We start from the raw sequence: 15,597 nt of genomic DNA on the forward strand, positions 1-15,597 counted from the left end.
CACACAACAGAGGCTATGGGGCGTCACAGATGTTAAACAACACATGATTGCTACAAAGCTCTTCTGCTGTTGTTGCAGGCAAATGTCAAGGCAGTCATCGATGTTGTCTAATTAATCTTGCCTTTTTTAAAGCATCAGTTAATAAAGGAATAATGCACGGCAGTGCATGTGTTGTGCTGGGATAACATCACGCCTCGGGTGGCTGGGCATGATGCTGCAGGCCGAAAACATCCAACACCTGAGAAGTGATGTTATCCCAGCACAACACACAACCTGGAGTGCATTATTCCTATTATATAATGGCGTACACTGTAAAAAACAGCAAATAAGACTCATTTCATGTTTAAAAGTAATTTTAATTAGACAAATGACATTAAACATTCTGCCTCATAAAATAGTTCCTGTTTTCCATTTACAACTGTAGTAAAGTAGTAACTATGATATTCTAATAGATACACTAAAGTGTTATTTCTGTTTAAAGTGAGTTAAGTTTTTTATGTATGCCATGAACACATTGTTGGCAGAGTTTAATATCCTGAGGCCCCACACTACCCTCCCACCCCACCCTCGTTAAAAAAATGACTTACATTTTCCCACTCAAACCATTTTCAAGCGAGGGGGGTGTGACAGAGACCAAATGAATCCTAGTCAACAATCTCCCTCCCGACCTGTGAGGGTGCTGTATAACAGGAACAGTGTGCCCCGGGCTGGATGGTTTGGCAGTTAATTCCAGGGTCATTTGAAAGTTGGCCAACCAGAAAGGGGGCGGAGTCACAATACCAGAAGTCATCGCCTTAATGCGGTAGGCGACGTGTCAGTCATGGATTGGAGGATACGTGATTGCACTCACTACCGAAGGGGGCGTGACTGAAGATATATCAGGGGATGTGGCCAAGCAATCTGTTCCTTTGTTATATTTGTGAAAAGACCTGCAGAAGACTAAACCTGGGAGCTGTCGCTAATCAGCCAGCATCAAACCCAGACTGCACTGCACTGCACTACTGTTTCACTGTTACTGTATAAAAAACCACTTGCACTAGGAGCACTCACTATTGGACTTGTGATTGTGTGTGTATAAAGTGTGTGTCATTAATAGCATTATTATTATTTCGGGACTGAACCCCGTGGTTTACCTGCGCTATACACATCGTTGTGTAGAGCCAGGTGTTATTATTTAAGGTTGCCAAACAAGCAGCCCAGCACAAATAAAGAGCTGTTTTTCACCGTGAACTGTGCTGTATTTGTTATTACTGAGCACTGCATCACCTCTACACCTGCACACTGCAAACCACTTTGCCACTGGGGTGTCAATTGTTATGAAATAAAAATGTAAAATTGTGAACAGTATTTACTGCTTACAGTGATATACATATACATTCTAAGGTGCTGTAAATAATACAAATGGAAGATAAAATATGTAAGGTCATAATAATGGGCCCCCATAGTTTTCTGGGGTCTCTGGGCCTGGGCCCCGTAGGCCCGTCCCTTAATATGGCCCTGGTCATAGAACTGTATTAAGGTGACAGTTTTCAAGTCCATATTTGTGTTACTCTCACTCACCCAGTCATAAAAAACTGTGACTGCCCAGCTGGTTTGTCATTTCAAGGATGCTTTATTTCTGTCAGATTCTATCTAGTCCCTCAGAGTCTATCTCTAGGTGTCTTTTTAAATGTTTCTTTCTCTCATTGAGAGGTGCTGTCTGGTCTCCTGGCTGCTCTGTGTTTGAAGGCTCTTTGCCAAACGTGGTTTCCATAGTTGTCATGTTGTTTAAGGTAAAAGTATCAAGAAAGGTAGTTGTTAAATTCTCTCAATATTCTTTTATCCTCCAATGCTGTCAATGAATTTTAACGACCACGGATTGAAGGTCTTAGCTTTGTGTGTCAGGGTTTAATTGACAGAGCAAACACTATTCTTTTTTTTTCACTCTTTACAGCAATTGCATCAGCACTGCAGAGTAATAACTCTACAGAAAACTGGGACGCAAAAAAGAAATCTGCAACATGTATATAAGGCTCTTTGAAACAGAGATAACGTACAAAGATGTGGAAATGGTACACCCACACACTTTCCATGCTCACATTGGAATGGTTTGTTGTAGACAAGATGAGTCACATATGAAATGACATGTGGTCCAAATCCTCTTTGTCAATAGAAGAAACATACTGTACCTGCATTTTAAAATCAACAGTACTTTTAACACAACGGCTCTCCGTAATAATGCGTTCTGTTCATATGAGAAGCCTGAAATTCAACACATGGAAAGTATGTGTAACGTTGAAACAGAAAAAAAGCTTCAATATAGCAGTAAACAAAATCGGCAGTTCCGTATATTCAGAGAGCTAACAGAATAATGAAATCCCTACGATATCTTTATACAGTAAGTAAAATGCTAAGCATGTCCTTACCCAGTTCTGTCACATAACCTCTTCTCTATATGCTGTATATGTACTGTAACCATGTGACAAGTATTTCATGTAATGTACACAGACCAAGATATAACTGATAGTCATCAGGGACACTTATTCAGACCTAGTCAGCATGTACTACAATGTAGCTGCAAGTGAATTTAATCATAATCTGGTCTGTTCTGTTTCAAATAATGCAGTGCTCTAAAATGCACTGGAAGCAGAGTCCTCTGTGGTATGTACTGTAGGACACAGCAGATTCCAGCTTGAGCATCACAGCGTGGGTGCCAGGAGGAATGGTTTCTGCAGAGTTCAGATAATATAGGAAAAACCACATCCTGCTGCTCATGGAACAGTTTTCTGGAAGAAACACTTTCTTATAGTAAACATAATATCCCACTAGGAATTTAAATTGTAGAGCAGTCTACATTTTATAATAATAACAATAATAACAATAATAACAATAATAATAATAATAATAATAATAATAATAATAATAATAATAAAGCACAGAGGACTGCAATGTTTAAACTATCAAGGTCTTTTAGAGCTAGGAAATGAAAAGCAATGGAGACCATCCAATCTTTAGACTCCCTAGTGCGGATAAAAGCCATCAGTGCAAATACGGATAGATGAATAGAAAATGGAAACTTTCACTTACCTCTAACATCTCATTCACGGCACATAGATTTTATGTGCTAAATTTGCTTACATCAGCCAAAAGAGCACTAATAAAGCCAGCAAGGAATGAAGCCAAACGACCAAACATCAGAGGCAGTCGTTAGTCCTCAAAGTGACAGACACAGGCTAAAGAGGTGCCACTCCATCTTAATTCAATCAGAGGAGAGGAGGCAAGGTCAATGCAAACTCTGGAATGAAAACGCTGACTGCTGGGTTTACTGTACTGCTCACACAACCACACGTACCTGTTCAGATACAAAGTCCCTTTCTACATAAAGCACTGCTACGTTTCTATAGGTTACCACCAAATTAAACCTCCGAGTTGAATCGTAGTTACTGGGAATAGAAAATGACTTAAATTGAACACTCGTATCTGGCATCTACAGGAAGTGTGACACCAGTGCTATTCTGCTGCTTCCATCCTGTGCTGCCGACTGCAATATTTTCAGGCTTTTGCTATACACTACCTGTACTGCAGATTAGCAATTAGCAGTCAACAGTGAAACAGAGCCTCAAAGGAATCCTGGTGTCAAAGGCCTATTCACCCTTGAGTAAAAAAACTCCCAGTGCTTGGTACTGTAGTAGGCACCAGCTCCCATTATCTACAGAAATAGGGCAGGGTGTGTGGAGTAGTGGTTAGGGCTCTGGACTCTTGACCGGACGGTCGTGGGTTCAATCCCTGGTGGGGACACTGCTGCTGTACCCTTGAGCAAGGTACTTTACCTAGCTTGCTCCAGTAAAAAATCCAACTGTATAAATGGGTAATTGTATGTAAAAATAATGTGATATCTTGTAAAAATTGTAAGTCGCCCTGGATAAGGGCGTCAGCTAAGAAATAAATAATAATAATGTGTGTAATTTGATAAGTCATGATAGAGCTACATGGAGTCTGCAAAATAAGTGTTCATGTTGAAGTGATTACAGAATGCAGGCTGCACTGAGTACTTATTTCTTCACTTTTCAAATTTCCACAGGAAGCACACTTCTTGCTGATTGCTCCACCTGAACTCCTGTATCACAAAACTCAGGGCCTTTGCTACCGGACGAATCACCAAGATCCCAGTACTGGATAGGATGCATCTTTCTCAATAGTTTTACATCTGAAGTTTTTTTTTATTAGAAAGTTAAATACAAAATGACTTCAATAAAAGTGAGAGGAAGTCAATGTTGCAACAACTACCCGGTATCTCCACCTCACATATAATCTTCAGTTGCCCCCATTTGTGTATGCATTTCATGAATGATCAATTAAGGTACAGTATCATTGATCCAAGATCTGAAAATAAAAAAAAAGATTTGTATTCGACTCATTTGAATCATTCACACTCTGAACATTCATCAATGCAACCTTGTTGCTAATGAATGTAATGTTTGTCTAATGCAGGGCTAGAAGTTAACTTTAAGGCAGTAGTGAGGATTTACTATTCAAGTAATAATTATATATAAAAAATAATTTTAAAAATAAACACCTACCTACTGTTTTAAATAGACTGAAAAACCCAAAGTATCACATAGTAGGCCTATATTTAAATCAGAAAGTATTTATTGAAAACCACCTTATGCTCAACTAAGTAATGAAAGAATGCAACCATATCTGTCATCTAAGCATTTGATATGCCATCAGTACGGTTACCCAGGTTATATTTCATCGGTGCAAATTAAGTGGTACGAAATCTTCAGTTGTTGACTGAGATTTCGGTAACTAACAAATCATACACACCTATAAAGCGATTTAAAAAAAAAGGTATTCACACACACAATATAGATATATAGATATATACTGAGCATCAAAAGAAACTTATCACTTATATTTGGATAAAATTCACTGACTTTTTATTGTGCTGATTAACAATTCACATCACGAAGATGCTGCAAAATGATCTGTCGATCTTGGGCAGGTGTTGTGCTTCTTGGTCTCCCAGTTCGTGGCCTGTCATTGACAGAGTGTGTCTGGTTATACCATCTTGCCAGGTTTGAAATTGCTGGCTGTGAGCACCCAAGACGACGAGCCACAGTACGCTGCCCTAGTCCAGCCTCCAACATGCCAATTGCACGAAGGCGCTGCTCTCGTGACAGACATGGCATATTGTTTTTTTTTCTGTGATTTTCTTTATTGCTTTTTCATTCAAGCTTACAATAAAACAGCTGAAATCACTCCATATCCAGTGTCCAATCAACTGTCTCACTAATTAGGTGATTAAGTACATACGCTTCAGTCATAGTCACTCAAGCGTGTCATGGTCAAGGATGAATGATCGAGTGATTAAAAAGAAACCAAAAACATTTAGTCCATCATTTATATACCTTATTTTTTTTGCTTTTTTTATAAACGTGTTATAATAGTGATAAGTTTCTTTTGATGCTCTCTCTCTCATATATACACCCACACACACACACACACACACACACACACACCTCATTATACTGCGGATTTGGATATATCGCAGTCCTGGAGTTGGCTCCCCATTTTAACAGTCCAACTGCACATACCTTAGCTGCAACACACATAGGCAATTTCACTTGAATTACTGTTTGTTTTATTTTGTACAGTGGTATCGGTGCTATGCTTTAGTGCGAGAGGTCACAAGTTTGCGCCCACCCTCCGCCTGTGTGTGGATTGCCTTTCCCTGTGTGATGCGCCTGCCTGCGGGAACTGAGGTTCGCTACAATATATATAAAGGTAAAGCACACGTTTATCTAGTTAAACAGGAGAAGTAAGTAAGGTAGTGATAATCTATTATAAAAAGAAAACAGACAGATAAATGAATGTACCTCAAGATTGTACTTTGTCTATTATTCGTACTGATAAAAAAAGGAAGCCGTTACTTGGATCATGGTAACGTTATAGCTCTTAAAAAATCACAATGTTTTTACAATTATTTAATTTTACTTTCATACCTTGAAATTGTATCCACGTTGTGATTTATGACAGTATGTGTACTCCACTGTCCAATACGATTTGCATTGTGCGCCTCACATGTATCTACGTGGGGTGGAACAAACTTCAGTCATCTACAAATCAGGAAGCTTTATTAGCAATGGTTTCCCGCTTTATGAAAGATAACATATGTGTTTAAAAAACTAATACCGGTAATTATGTACGTGTTCACTCAGGGTCGGTCATATAAACTGCAGCGTAAGGTATCAGAAAAATGCTATTGCATAAAAAAAAAAAAAGCTACCAAATATATGTTAATGTCGAGCTTTGTCTAAAGCCTATTGACTTAATTCTTACTGAATAATCACTCAAGTCTAGATCACCTTTAATTCAATATACATTTTACTAAAACAAAAACTTTACTCTAGCGTTCCCTCAGAGCTTTAGAAACAGTAAAACACTAAATGTTTTACTGTGTTTTAGATAAATGTAATGGAGACCCTAATATATTTGTTGCACATCTGGCAGTAGTGGCTATCAAATTTTAGTAATATAATAATAATAATAATAATAATAATAATAATAATTACAGTTTAACCCTCTGAGACACAAAATCTCGCTTGAAGGGATGCCCTTGGCAACTGCAGCATTTACTCAAACATACTCATCAGTCAAAACAATTTATTTTGCACATAAAAAAGGATACACAAGCCATTCTTGTCGTATTCAATCATGCTTGTATGGTGGGCAGGTATCCAGATCACAAAGCCACTAATACTGTAATCCCCATTGGGGGCAAGCCCAGCAGAGGATGGACACAGCAAAACATTTTTTTTTTTTTTGTAATCTCATAAAATCTGGGTTCAGTACCTTTTATCTCAGGGTTCCTTTTTTTCTCCTGAAACCTTCCCCAGGGAGACTGTTCGAAGGAGGCCATGGGTAACAATAAGCGTCGCTTGAGTGAATCAGAAATGTAGGCATGTTGCATTAAGAGGGCTGAGAGTGGGAAGACTGTGGCTTGCAAATACACATGAATGGAAGGAAAGTTAAGCAACTGGGTTATATTTTTCAGGTTTCCAGTAAACTAGAAGAGTGACACAATAGGGTATATTCAATAGCTCGGAACAGTTGTCAGACTTAAATTCTGTACTATCTCCGTTTAAATATTAAAATCAGATCAAACCTGTCATTTTACATACAATTAAAAAGATAAAAATACACAACGATTGTGGTACTTAAGCACCACCCCATTTAGATCAATTGAAACAGATGATGTTGTGTTTTAGGGGCTGTTAACCCACCTGGACCTCCTATGTGAATTTGTCTTTGACCGAGTCTGCATAAGAACAGGAGTTAACATCATTAAATTAAACCCATAATCCATTCTCCCCTGTCAGGTATCTGTCACACTCCCAAGCATGTCCAAACACACCCTGCTATAGTCCAGCCTGCAAGCTTCACAGACCACATTGAAACAGCTTTGCTAACAGTGGAGTTCTAACAGGTAAGAGAAGCTCAACTCCAATATGTGTGCAGCATCTGCAGTAGTGGACGCCTGTTCCATTAATAGTGCTGTCCCTTCACAGGCATTTCAAAATAAAATAAATGTACTACAAATGACCTGGAAGGTTCAACTGCATAACTGCTAAAGGGAGTAGTGAAAATGTTACTGAAGCTAATAAAAGGAGTAGACAAATGTATTTAAACCCTTCGGGTCTACATCTTCAATGCGACTTTTTAATATAAAAACACAAAGTGGTAATGGCTCTACTGGCATCAAGATTTAAGGCGGTCCCTGTTGTATTATGCAGGAATGCTATTTACAGCACTCGCGTGACAAAAATCTCTTGCGCTAAAGTACTTTTAAAAATTAAATACAATCCAGTAGGGACAAGAACAACAGCCGTCAAACCGAAAGAGAATTCATTCGGCTTGTTGGAACTAAAGCTCGATACTGAAAGCAGCGTCTTTACTTTTTCCACAGTTTTGTAATATATTATACTATTCACGCTCTAAAATTAATGCAGTTATGGGGTCTATAGAAACGGTTGTCTTTCTGACATGTTTTTGCAGGGTGTTAGAAAAAAATAGGACAGGGAGCTCATCTTTGCTTTCCTCTTTCAATTAACTGCGCATGCTGAAAATCTGAAAAGCAGGGCAGTCAGGAAAATATAACGATGGTTGACGATGCTTTGTTTTTCGATTTCTTCATTCTGAAGCAGGATTTCCTTCAGTGTTTAGCAAACTGCCTGTCTAAATGTCAGCAGCTGTGAGTAGGAGGAGGAGAAGGCTGTGTTCTGAATATTCACAACTAGAAATGGGAGTTTTCTGTGAACAAAAACATGGCATCCCAGGTAGCATACTTGAAGGTGCAGGTCATATCAGCTCTAGTGGTTTGGGAACATGAAGTAAAAAGGAAACGTGGAAGATTAATCATCGATAAATGTCCAGAGGTTAAAAACACTGTTAAAAGGTTAATTTCTACTGCGCACCACTTGTAATGGAATTGTATTGACAGGATCACAGAATACAGCTTACAAAACATAGTCTGAAAGCGAGTGGTTTGTATAATGAATATGATCAAAGGTTAAAGGCATGTGGCATTGCACAGACAATATGAAGCTGCCAGCTGAAAGGGTTTATAAGATATTAGCAGTAGTAGGTGCAGCGACGGGCTCCTCCTCACAGTGACCCTTGATCCTTACAAACATTACAGGTGGTCTCCTTATTCCTCCCATTAGTTTCAGGGCATCGACTGTGTTACCATTCAACCATGCTCATACATTTAGCTCTTACAGTACTTCTTTAATCTGACCGTCAGATTAATCAGGATATCCATGGAGACAGTCACCTCGTGCACTAGTTCGGCACGTGGTGAATTTTTAAATCCCATCACTGTCGTCAGCAGAAGCTTTTCTATTTTTTTCCACCTGGCTGTCAGTCAGCAACTAAAATGTACTATCAGAATTTAAGTGCAAAGTATTTGACTCTGCTATACCCTGAGCAGTCAGTGCACTACAGGATGTCTCCTTTTTATTCCTCCCATCATGCAATCCTCTCGTTACATCATGTCTAACAAACATGGGGAAGTACTGAAGAGCGTGAGATAGCAGGGGAATGTAGTGCAGGGCAAGGTGGGGCAGGGCATGTGGCCGTCAACATAACCTTTGAAGCGAGAGCATTTGTGTACAAACTTGATACCACTGTAGTTAGAATAAAATATGAATTGCATTAAAGGAAGACGGGTGGATTGCTAAAGGAACATGCAGGTCTAGGCTTTCTCCTGGAGTCACCAGTTTAGATCTAGGCCTAAGCAGCAGGACTCTTCTTTGAGGAGGCCCTGGCCCAGTCCAAGTCTCAGCACACTCAAAATTCAAAACCAACATTACATATTAATGGAAGGAACGCCTGTGTAAGCACAGCTAAAAACACTAGTTTATGGCACTGTTGATAGAATAATTCAAATGCATTGGTGTCCTATTGATTGCCAGAATTGGACTAGGGATTGGACTAGGGATTGAACTAGCTCAAGTGTGGGGATGATCATTTAAATAGCAAGCGTCATATTCTGCTTCCTTGACTAGGTACTAATCTGAATTAAAAACACTTCTTATAATTCATTTTTTAGATTTACCAATGTCCTAATTAACCAATACTGAAACACATAGGCCACCCCCCTTCTGAAGGACAAGCTCAATCTTTAAGACACCATTTCTGCCCATTTCAGTGCTGGGTTTGTTAAAAAAAAAACTAGGAGAGGTCAAAACTATCATTATGGAAAAAGCCTGTTTGAATTCTCACCAATCAATTCAAATTGAAACTCACACAAGTCACATCACCAGAGATGAACAATGGAAACTATTTCACTTCAGGTCCATCAGTGGGCACACACCAGCAACCCCACTTTGCAATGACGTGTTTACTGATGGTTCTCTACAGTTTAAACCCACCGAGTCCACATCAACAGAGTAGGTAGGAGGCAAGACTTTGAGCTTCAGGAACCACTCAATACTTTAGAGATTCCTGATCAATACAAATAACTGGTTATTCCAGGCTGGTCACATGGTTTCATTCAGAAACAGCAATGAAGCTCATCTACAGCAGGGCTTGCAAAGACTGTGCATTAAACAACACAGGCCTTGACCATTTAAGACTGTTCTATAGTGTGACCATCCTTGTTTTATAATTGACTCTCAAGAATTGTTTTGTAAGACTATGCTATTGGCAATCTGGTCCACTTTGAAATTGTACCCTTAAAAGGCAGAGGTTATCAAGGTACTTACAGTTTAGAAAAAAAATAAACAACAATACAGGATTCAGATAACACCTGGTTTATAAATAGAAAACATTAAGTAAAAGCCCTGTTTCACGGAGACAACAGCTGAAACTAGTGTAGAATTAACTTACACATTTAGATTTTACCATGGAATTTCTAATTGAGTGTTTAAGTTATGGAAGGACCAACTATCTTCAGTAAAGAATCCTTGAAAACCAGGGTGTTTTATAACATGTATGCCAATTAAAAAGATTAAAACTAAAATAAAAACATTTTCAGGGTTTTTTTTTTAATGTTATGAAACACATGTATAAAGACACTAATGTTGTAGGGGGGAGTTACATATGAATTTATACAATTTTTTCAGTTTTCTCCTGTTTTTCCCCCCACTATTATATCATGCATTTCCCATAGATTACCCTGGTTTACCATGTTTTTAAATATGCTTTACCATATCTCTGTTTTACAACCTTACCTACTGTATGCGTTACCACGTTTTCACTGTGCTGAAAAATAGCACACAGCAAACCCTTTTCAGAATGTGTCTGATGTCAGCATCATCACACAGCAAACCCTTTTCAGAATGTGTCTGATGTCAGCATCATCACACAGCAAACCCTTTTCAGAATGTGTCTGATGTCAGCATCATCACACAGCAAACCCTTTTCAGAATGTGTCTGATGTCAGCATCATCACACAGCAAACCCTTTTCAGAATGTGTCTGATGTCAGCATCATCACACAGCAAACCCTTTTCAGAATGTGTCTGATGTCAGCATCATCACACAGCAAACCCTTTTCAGAATGTGTCTGATGTCAGCATCATCACACAGCAAACCCTTTTCAGAATGTGTCTGATGTCAGCATCATCACACAGCATGACATCAATATAAAGATATGCACATCATACACATTTTAAATATTTCATCAATTGAAAATAAATCTTTACTATACAACTGGTCCCAAATGACCTATATAAATAACTTGTATTGTACTGTGTTTAATACCAATAGATTTGTTAAATAAGCCACCTAAGGCACAGCACATTTTAAAGGAACAAGACTAATCAAAACACTAATCAAAACAGTGTGCTGAAAGAAATCGAAGGACATGCTCTTACAGTAATTAAGCATTAATCTGCCTGTGAATGTGAACTCTTGAGATATAGTTTAGCATGGTAGCAGTAGCAGTGGTGGCCCCAAAAACTGGGGAGGCATAAAATACTGGCAGCGGGTCTGACTTTTTTGCTAGTGTTTTTACATTTGAAATGACGCTATTCAATACAAATGCTGCAATTTACCTAAACACTTCTGTTTATTTACTATACACCAACAAAGCAAAGCGCTAATAACTGATTATGCAATCGTAAAAACAGGCAATACTACCAACACGGAAACATGGAGAAACCTTTCACAAAACTGGTACAAACTGTTATATTATTTATGTGTTGCACTCCACTGTAAAAAAACACACTACCCTCCAATAAGTATTGGGACACCTACAGTACTTTGAACCTGAATTCAGTCCAATACTGCATTCCTAACATGAAGCTAAAGAAAGACAAGTTTTAAAACTATTTGCAGTTAAAAAATAAAAAATAAATAGACATCAATTTAAAACTGATCAATTAAAAAAAAAAGAAAAAACCTTTTTAATGCCATTTGCGGTTAACTTCAAAGTTGTTGGGGTTTTTTTTGGCAGTGGCTATTGACAACAGGTTTCTGCATAGAACTGAAAATACAGTGAATAGTTTGTTACAAAAAGAAACAGTATATTTTAAAAGGTTCCTCCAGCATTAAAAAAAACAAAAAAAAACTATTTCTTCCCCTTCTGCCGAAAGCCACATCCTTGAGAGAGAGCCTATAGCTTCAGTTAGTAACTTCAAAACCATGCAAGATAATTACTTACTGAATCGTGGTGCAGTGCAACACCTTTGTAAAAGAGAAATCAGTATTTGAATTCATGTATTTTATATACTGCATACATGTACGAATAGGTGCTATGCCCGTGTTGACGGTAATCATGGGTGAACAACAGACTCATTTATTTGAAACCCCCCTTTGCTTCTAAACGGACATGTTTTAATGTCAATATGAAATATGCTAATGCAATTTAAAGCTTTTATAAAGAAATCACTGATCATTAAAAACAAAAATTACAACATTGTTACATCATGTAAAACATATGCAACTAATTTACTGAAATTGTTTATATTGTAGCGTACACGAGGGAAGGCAGCAGCAGGGCTGGTAGGTGACGTAATCACACATGGAGACATACCCGATATACCCTCGTTGTTCTTTTGTACAGCGGTATCGGTGCTCTGCTTTAGTGCGAGAGGTCCCGGGTTCGCGCCCGCCCTCCACCTGTGTGTGGATTGTCTCACCCTGTCTGATGCGCCTGCCTGCGTTAACCGAGATCCCTACAATATTGATAGAAACACCAGTTACTGAGACTTAGAAAGATTTCTGACCAATATTTGACTTTTTTTTTTTTTTAGGTCCCAGCCAATACTATGCTAGAAAATAATGTTGTTTATTTTCTTAGAAGCGGCCCCAGCTGCCAGTGCATACCTTTTTTTAAAGCACTTGTTTGTTTTTTTTCAGACAGCAACCATCAATTTTACACTGAGTTTAAATTAGATTGGATCTGTTTACATTGTTCCTGGAAATACCCAGAAAACCTGCTTCCCACTATACAGAGTGAACACTGCCCAGACAAATACTGTACATAAAACATGTTTAAAAAAGGGTTCCTCTTAAAAAAACATATTTTATGATCCATTTACCTAATTTGATAAAATGAAAAATCAATTTGTGGCAGTTTCCTTGTTTTGAATAGTTTACAGCCAACTGCTGCTAATACTTGCATAATGAAGCAAATAAAATTACATTAATTATTTTGTGGTCTTCAGAAAATGTAAAATTTATAAAACTTATAACAAATAAATAATTCATTTTATTAGTGCAAAGACCTCTACAGATGTTACAATTATATTTGCTTGAATCCTAACATTAGGCTGTGTTTTGACAAAACCAAAGCAGAATATCTCTTTTGAACTGATACGTTTCATTTGACCCACATATTTAAAAAACAGAAAAATCCCACAAAATCATCCTGATTCATGACGTCAGGCTTTGCACAGTCCATGAGAACACCAACATGAACAGGAAGTGATGCGGTGAGGTTTGATGGCTGTGAGGAAGGATGTAACGGATCTGCAGGATGCAGGGCTCCATTTATCTCAAGTGACCCTCATTAAAAGGGATAGCTTTTATTTAGGCACTTTATTTAGGGACTTTTTATTAACACTGTAAATGGTAGTAATCACGTTTTGATTTAATGTTAGTTTGTTTTGATTTTATCACCTTGTTTTAAAGCACGTTTATTTTGTATTCGAGAGATTGGATTTTGTCGTGGATGTGAACCCGGGTTTATCTGGTGTGGTTGGACGCACAGCCAGCAGGAGCAGAGAAGGAATTAGACTTGTTTGTGTTTGGCGGTGGGTTGGGGAGAAAAATGACTGAAACAGCCGCCGACATTTACAGCGAGGCTCCTGCTGTGCTTCCTGTCTCCCTCCGTGTGTGTGTGTGTGTGTGTTTAACTGTTTTAGATTTAGTATTTTTAAAAGACATTGGGGGTTTTAGAGGAGTGCTGGAGACGGGGGGCTTTAAAGGATTGGTTTTATTGTTGTTTTTAATAAGCCCCGTCTCCGTTATCGTATTGAGCAGCCCTGCACTTTGTTCTTGAATTGTAATGCTTTATTTATTGTTTTTATTGAACAGTACAAACCCCATGCCGTGACTGTGTATTCTAGACTTGTCCTATTTGTTAAATATAGTTAAGCACCTGTATTTAATAACACGATGTTCGTTGCCCTGCATATTGTTGTGCTCTTAGTTTATTTCCGTCTGCTATTTTTCCTGACTGATCGAAAAGAACGAGTGCACCTCCCGGGTGCTACATCAAATCTAAATTCGTGTTCGGCCCAGCTAAAAATACCTCCCTCTTATGTATTTAATAGAACAGAAATAATTAAGTCGAGACAAAAGAAAGCTGAAATAGTTATTTATTTTTTTGTCTCTGCATTTTGTTTTTAAGATGCATTGTTCCATAAGGTTGTATTGGTCCATATTTAAATATTTTAAAAATGTAATATCTCTATTGGCGATGTAATATATAACCCCCTATTGCTGCAAGGGCTAAATGCAGCATGCTTATTTGGCACACATTGCAAAGTAGTGACAGAGTGGTTTTAAGGAAGAGGACGTTTTTTTTTCTTGGAATGTAAACAAACTGAACTGTCAACAAGGGCTTTCATTGAGCGCACAGAAGGTTAACGAGTGCAGGAAAAATGTCATTGTATTCTAGTAGGCATAACTATTATACATACAAGATAACATCCACTCAACAATGTTGGCCATTCATTCAAATAGCAAAACGTAGTTGCAATCCAAGTTATGGTTAACTGGCGCTTTAAAAAGGTCTTGCAGCCGGATTTGAATCAAATGCAATCCCTGATAGTAAGTGGTGGTAAAACAATGTTGCAGCATGCGTTTATTTGTAACACAAGAGAAATCGGAGACATCGCCGTTTGCAACACAAATGCTACATGTAATTAAAATAAACAATGGCTCATGGAATTCCACGTGGGAGACGTAGAAACAATCCACTTATTGGTCAAGTCGTGTACAGCAAGACTACCTCTGCCCAGGCAGAGTTGGAAAAAAATACGGTTTGCTGCCTTAGTATTCGCAGACACAGCACACTGATTTAATTCACTTGTATCACAAATACTGTACTTTAATTCGGCCTTGTCTGACTGAAAGAGCACAGGCTTCCACTCATGCAGCCTTAACGGCAATGCACAATGCACACTGTACAAATGCAATATAAAACCAAACGTTTTGAAGCACATCAACACACACTGCAGGACACAGAAGATGCATGTTTATTTATTTTTTCCGATTCCCAAACTAATGATGAAGCAATCCGATGTTTCAAATAACGACTAGTATTGCTCATTTCTGTTTATTAGTTTTTGTTCCATCAAAACAAATAAATAGATTTTCCGAATCTAAAGAAATCTTGGTAATTATGTATGCTAGTTTTCCCTGAAATAAAAAAAAGCGTCTTACCTGAAGTGCGGCTGGTTAATTCATATCCCCTCTAAAAGCAGCTTCTTTCTTTCTTCGTTTTATGTTATATATGTATGTGTGTGTGTGTGTGTGTGTTAAGATCGTATGATGTTAAAAATTACGTTCCCACTGATTATTCTTCTCTGTCGCTGAGCTTAACGGATGATGGCGCAGCTGCAGCAAATTCACAATGAACTAACGGGACCAACCCAGTAATAGA

General features: G+C 38.2%; 1 protein-coding gene across 5 annotated transcripts in view; it reads right to left on the reverse strand.

Moving 5' to 3' along the window:
* The window catches only part of LOC117410990 (tyrosine-protein kinase Fyn), a 74,975-nt gene extending 59,378 nt beyond the window's left edge, over positions 1–15,597 (reverse strand). For 2 of the 5 annotated variants that reach the window (XM_034017980.3, XM_034017975.3), the window contains exon 1: positions 15,378–15,596. The gene's annotated coding sequence lies outside the window, so the exon portion shown is untranslated. Of the gene's footprint in view, positions 1–3,066; positions 3,318–15,377 lie in introns of those variants that run through there. The other 3 variants (XM_034017978.3, XM_034017979.3, XM_034017977.3) reach the window with 3 other exon arrangements.

The sequence above is a fragment of the Acipenser ruthenus genome, chromosome 6 (assembly GCF_902713425.1).
Source record: "Acipenser ruthenus chromosome 6, fAciRut3.2 maternal haplotype, whole genome shotgun sequence".
NCBI lineage: Eukaryota > Metazoa > Chordata > Actinopteri > Acipenseriformes > Acipenseridae > Acipenser > Acipenser ruthenus.